Source organism: Nanorana parkeri, unplaced genomic scaffold (genome assembly GCF_000935625.1).
Source record: "Nanorana parkeri isolate BGI_ZX_2015 unplaced genomic scaffold, ASM93562v1 scaffold146, whole genome shotgun sequence".
Taxonomy (NCBI): domain Eukaryota; kingdom Metazoa; phylum Chordata; class Amphibia; order Anura; family Dicroglossidae; genus Nanorana; species Nanorana parkeri.
In genome coordinates this window covers 688,759-695,300 of record NW_017306414.1, presented here as the reverse complement: position 1 = coordinate 695,300, position 6,542 = coordinate 688,759, and the positions used below count along the sequence as shown (strand labels likewise).

General features: G+C 43.7%; 1 protein-coding gene across 1 annotated transcript in view; it reads left to right on the top strand.

Annotated features, from left to right (window-relative positions):
* The window catches only part of FMN1 (formin 1), a 154,791-nt gene that overhangs the window by 143,653 nt on the left and 4,596 nt on the right, over positions 1 to 6,542 (top strand). The gene's annotated exons all lie outside the window — the stretch shown is intronic.

Here is a 6,542-nt window from a genome sequence, read left to right as displayed (position 1 = left end):
AGGGCTCCAGAGGGAACCCGCTAGCGGCCGGCTGTCCTCATGAAAAGATAAACACGCAGATCCGATAAGTTACACTTTTCTTTACCGCTTCCAATTACTTGCTAGTAAAATGAAAGGAGACCTTTGCTAATTTGGAACAGATTCCACTGCCTTTTCGGCTGCTTTTCCCCTCATCTTTTTCCCCCCCTTTTTTTTCCTTTTCTCTGGTCTGGTCTGACTTACTTGAAATAAACTGATTTTGGCTGCAGCAGCAGAAAAAAAACTTTGTACCCTTAGGGGCAGATCCATACAGGATGCTTTGTGACTTAGCAGTAGCAGGTCAGATCTGTGTATGTTCTGTACACTGCTGGGATTTGCAGTCTTGTGATTCTTAACTGTGTAGTTCGGTAATTAAGCTGTACATAGATTTGTTAATGCATTTCTTCACCTCAGGGCAAGCTTTTAATGTCATTGAGGGCTGGGGTTGGCTTATCAGGGGGTAGCAGTAGTAGTCGGAACATGTTTTATAACTTGTCCTGACAGGAGAGCCTTGCTCTATCTTGCCAGTTTCAGCATATGTCATCTATGGGTACCTTTAGAACATCATTCTGAGAATTTTGGCCTTGCAGTCTTGATAGCTTCATCAGATGTCAATGTATTCACAGAAGGATGGATCAACCTGCTGTACAGAGTCTGTGCTGCTGCAATGAAAAGGTATATTAGAGCTGAACCCCAGGCAAACCACTAAATGAGAGGTTGAAACTTTAATTTTCCAGATTAAGAATTTGTATTCTTGTTCATCTATTTACGCATCTCTGACAGACAGCAGAACCTGGTTATTGACTTTACTTTTCTTTCGATTGCAGTTAACCTCCCTGCCCCCAGCCTGTGATTGGTCTGTAAAGGAGAAATAGCTGTCATATGAGCTTTTTCCTTCATCTATCTACTCCTTTTAGCACAAGTGCAATGCAACACCCCTAGCGGGCGTGCACGAACGCAATCCCACCAGGAATGTGAACAGCCGTCCCCGGCAGTTAAATGCAAGCAAGTGGCCGACTCTATAGCTGGCCAATGGCTTGGATGAGGATACACAATTAAGCCCCCCCCCCCCTTTGCTGCCGCCCCCCTTTGCTGCCTGTTAACCCTGCGAGCCCGGAATCGAGAACACCGGAACATTTGCTCTCTGTTCTCAGAAGGAGAGATCAGCATTCCCCCACCGCTGATCTCACCTCCTTCTCTTTCTAAAGGCGTAAGCAATAGCCATTAGATCACTTCCGCCTTTAGCTGTCATTTCTCTGGCTGCTATAGCCATAGAGGAAGCCAGTAAAGCAGATCTCTGCTTTATCAGTTTCTTTGGTAAAATTAGGGATCTTAGAGACCCCTGATGTCTCCATAAAGAGGACTTGTCATTGTTTTTTTGGCTCAAGTTAAGTGTAAAAAAAAACGCCCAAAAAACGTTTTACGTCCCCCCACCCCACGTTATAAACGTAAATACGCGTCGGGTGCGCCTACATGCGAGAACCACAATTACGGCACGTTACATATCGCCACGAACGTCGCAGTGAGAGCAATCATTTTAGTGCCATTAATCACTGATAACACTAAACTGATGGGCGGTAAACGCTTTTAAAGCGTCACCTATGGCCAATTTTAGGCATTTGGGTAGGTAGTTTTAGGTAGTTTTTTTGCGATTTTGCGGGCGCAAGCAATTTTAAAGCTTGACATGTTTGGTGTCTATTTACCCAACGTGACTCAGTCTTTTATATTCTACCAAGAAATTGGGTGCTGATAAATGTTTTATAACAACGTAGGGAAACAGTTGTGTTTTTTTCCAAAATTTTCTGAACTGTTTTTCATTGTATAGTAAAAAAAACAAAAACCCAGTGGTGATGAAATACCACCAAAAGAAAGCTCTATGTGTCCCCAAAAAATGGTATAAAATTCATTTCAGTACAGTGTTACATGATGGAATAAATGTCAAAGTACTGCAGCGCTGAATACTGAAAAATGGCCTGGCCAGGAAGCGGGTTTAACACCCTGGTCAGTAAGTGGTTAAAAGCCAGTTTACACACAGCCTTTGTGGTACTCATGTGTTGCTTTTTCCTTTTTTGCACACTGAAAAAATTAATCCTCTGTGGTTGACAATTAGCTCTTTTGAAGGTTGAATGTACTTTTCACTACTTATGAAAGACTTATTCATATAATTTATTTAATACAGGCTTTTATATAGTGCCAAGAATTTACGCAACACTTTACATACTATTCATTCACATCAGTCTCTGCACTCGCGGAGCTTACAATCTAAGGTCCCCATCTTACACACACACACACACACACACACACACTAGGCTTATTTTAGAAAGGAGCCAATTAACCTACCAACGTGCCTTTAACATGTGGGAGGAAGTTGGAGTATCCAGAGGAAACCTAGGCAAGCATAGGAAGAATATGAACAGGGAGACTTATGTGAGCATATCCCTACCTGGCCATTACACTTGATGATGCTTAAATCTGTTGTAGTATTTTTCGTCAATCGGGCCATAAATGGTGATCCTGGCGCACATGGGTTACCACACAATAGTAGAAATTCTTCAAATATGAAGCTTGGACCTTTTATTGTTACTAGTGTCTTGTTTTGCCATAAACCTGAACTGTGTGAGGCTTTGTGGCATTTATTTTATTGACTTAACCTCTTGCCGTCCGCCCGTAGTAAAAAAACGGACGGACGGCACTGCAGCATCTGCGGGTTGCCGTCTCTAAAAAATAAAACCCCCAGTGGTGAATAAATACCACCAAACGGAAGCTCTATCTGTCCCCAAAAAAGGGTAAAAAAATTAATTTCAGTACAGCGCTGCATGACGGAATAAATGTCAGTTAAAGTACCGCAGCGCTGAATACTGAAAAATGGCCTGGATGGGAAGGGGGTTTAACACCGTGGATGTCAACTGGTTAAATAAATCAATTACCGGTGTAACACAGAGCGTTGAGAAAAGGGTAACCAGATGCGTTTAATAGTTTAGACTGCAATATACAGTCTCCCAAGGGACATGTAAACCCCAGCTGTGGATGTTCCACAAGTGCCACCTTGTCCCATGACCAGAATTTCGAGATGATTTGCAAAGTTCAGGCTCCTTGTAGAAATGAATTTGATAGCAAATGGACATAGACTTTGGCAGAATAGTCTATTGTTTTAAAGGAGCAGCAGTATTACAACAAAAGCTGCTTTATGCAAAGGAGTCCTTCAGAGCACTTAAAACATGGGTGGACACGCCCATATATGCAGACACAATTTGACCCGTTAAATATGACCTCCTTGCAAGTTGTTGTAGCAGGTGGCATTATCTTTCTATGGGATTGCACTTTACTTTGTGGATTTATACATTACTAGTTGCACTCAAGTGACCTATCAGTCTTCAGCAAGTATTCTGTTTATTAGAATTCTAATCACACCTTTTAATAAAAGTAACTCTCTCCTGAGGTTACCAAATGAATAGCTTCTGGTCCTATCTGATCCATGATTGAAGCTATAACAGTTGAGCCAAAGGACTATTGTCTGTAGACAAAAATATGTGTCCTAAAATTTTGCACCCCCAACATTGCACTCTCCTAAATGTGTTCAGTTCTGACAATTTTACATATAGGGGTGGGGCAGTATAATAGGAAAACGACATGACAAAGGAATTAAAAGTTACAAAATCACAATTGCCAACATCGCAACACAAATTGATTGCCAATTGACAGTGTCAGCTGGAAATTAGTTGTAATTTTAGCAAATTGCTAGTTGATGCCTGTTGCTTGAAAGCATATCAGAACAAGGGGGTCTGGATATACCGGATATATGTGGATACTACAGGGCCTGCCACCTAAATAGGACTGTGGACTGGCATGTAAATGGAACCAACAAAATGTGGGTGCCCATGGAGGTAGGGTGGGCCCCCCAATCACTGACCTCCGGTCACATGGATAGCGGACAAGTACAGACAGCCTAGCCTTTTGCTACACCCTCTCATAGGTCAGAGCTTGTAATTATGCCTCTATCTCAGATGCAGGAGACAACTGACTACTCCTGAAAGTCCGCTTACTCCATTAACAGACAATTCCGATTTCCCATCGGGCTCTACAATGGAGTTCTTGCATCAATGGGTGCCTCAGGAGCTGCTGAGAGCACACCATTTTTTTTAGAAACCAGAAGTTTCAGGATAGACTAGACTTGCAGGAGCTATCCAGAGGGGAACAGGTAACATGGTGGAAATACCTCCAGGTACGTCCTTATCTGACTGCCCAGAAAGGGGACTTTGACAGAGCTCTGGCACCTTTCAAACGGGTCTGCGCCGGCGAGAGACCTTTCAGGCATTTGATCTCTTGGCTCTATGCATTATTGAAAGACTCAACGCCCCTTCGTGCTGTGACCCTGAGAAAGAGATGGGAAAAAGATCTGGAGCGGCAGATCTCAGAGGAGACATGGGAAAAGATTTGCAGGGGGGCACACAAATGCTCGGTGAGTAGCAAAGCACAAGAGACCAACTTCAACATACTTACCCGCTAATATAGAACACCTGAGATCTTGCACAAGATGGACCCCTCGATACCGGCAGACTGCTGGCGGTGTGGGTTCGACAGCAGTTCCCTGATGCACATCTTCTGGATATGTAGTTACATAGTATTTGAGGTTGAATAAAGACATATGTCCATCAAGTTCAACCTATTGTGTATGTTTGTATGGTCCTACTGATGTGTGCGTATGTATAGGTCTCTGTTCTCATTCTTAAAAGTACTTGTACCCCTGTATATTACGGTCTCTGAGGAAATCGTCCAATCGCCACTTAAATGATGCCACACTCTCAGCCGAAATCACAGCATGTGGCAGCGAGTTCCAGACCCTGACTGATCAAACTGAGAAAAAAAACCTACGCCCCTTGTGCTGACATTTTTTCTCCACCAATTTTAGGTGGTGGCCTCTCGTCCTTGTCATGGAGTTAATTGTAAAAAGTTTGCTGCTAAAGTTGCTATCCCCGGTAAACATTTTCTACATGAAAATCATGTCCCCCCTTAATCTCCTTAATTCCAATGAGAACATATTTAAATTTAGTAGCCTGTTCTCATAGCTCAGGTCCTCTATCCCCTTTCCGAGTTTGGTCGCCCTCCTCTGGACTCTTTCCAGTTCAAGGACATCCTTTCTGTTCACTGGTGCCCAAAACTGGACCGCATACTCCAGATGAGGCCAAACCAGTGATCTATGGCAGTGAAGTGGCAAAATTATAGACTTGTCCCTGCTGAACATTCCCTTCTTAATACAGGACAGGACCCTACTTGCTTTGCTTAGCTTACCGCAGCCTGACACTGTGAGCTATTATTCAGTCTGTGGTCTACAATGACCCACAAATCCGTTTCCCTTTCGGACTTCCACAGCGGAGCTCCCATTAGTGTTTAATTCGCTTTCTTATTTTTACCCCAAAGTGCTCAACCTTACATTTATCTACATTAAACCTCATCTGCCATGTAGTTGCCCACTCCCCTATTTTATCCAGATCCTCTTGTAATGTTATAGCGTCTGGTTATAGCGAAGGTTAAACAGCATGGGGCCCAGTACTGACCCCTGTGGCACGCCGCTCATGACCCTAGCCCAATCCGAGAAGGTGCCATTTATCGGTACTCTTTGTACCCGTTCCTGTAGCCAGTTTTCTATCCATGTACACACCATTTCATCTATGCCCATAGACCCATAGCTTGTGTAGTAAACGTGTATGTGGTAAGGTGTCAAATGCCTTAGCAAAGTCCAAATATACCACATCCACTGGCCTCCCTCCATCTAGATCTCTACTTACCCCTTCGTAAAAAGTTAGCAAGTTAGTCTGACAGGAACAGTCTTTCCTAAATCCATGCTGGTTGTCATTTACTATGTCATTATCCCGAACAAATTCTACTAAGTGGTCTTTGATCATACCCTCTAACATCTTGCACACAACCAATGTAAGGCTAACCGGTCTGTAGTTCCCCGGATGGCATCTAAATCCATTTTTGAATATTGGAACTACCGTAGCCTTTCGCCAGTCGCTGTACCATTTTGGAGGAGGGTGCATGACCTGATATGTAAAATCCTGTTCAGGGATATGTAGTACTCCCCAGGGGTCTTCTTGCTACACCTCCCGGCTAAGTCCCTGCAGAAACATTTGACTAATGCCGCTAGAGCACTCATACCAAGACTGTGAAAGGAGACCAGAGTCCCCACAGTAGGGGAATGGCTTCATCAAGTGGGGCACATTTGTGAGATGGAGGAACTCTTGGCGACCAAGCAGGACCGTATGGATAAATGTGCACAGCTTTGGGCACCTTGGATGGTGTTTTCTTGTAGTGTCGAATTTAGAAACTTGAGAGAGATGTAAAGATGGTGATGAAAGAAGGGACATCTCCTCCGGAGATATACACGGGAAGCAATGGGGTTAATATCTCCTGCCCCTGATGGGGTGGGGGGACCCCGGTGGGGAAAAGAGGACTATCACCCTCCCTCTCTCTCTCTCTATCTATCTATCTATCTATCTATCTATCTATCTATCTATCTATCT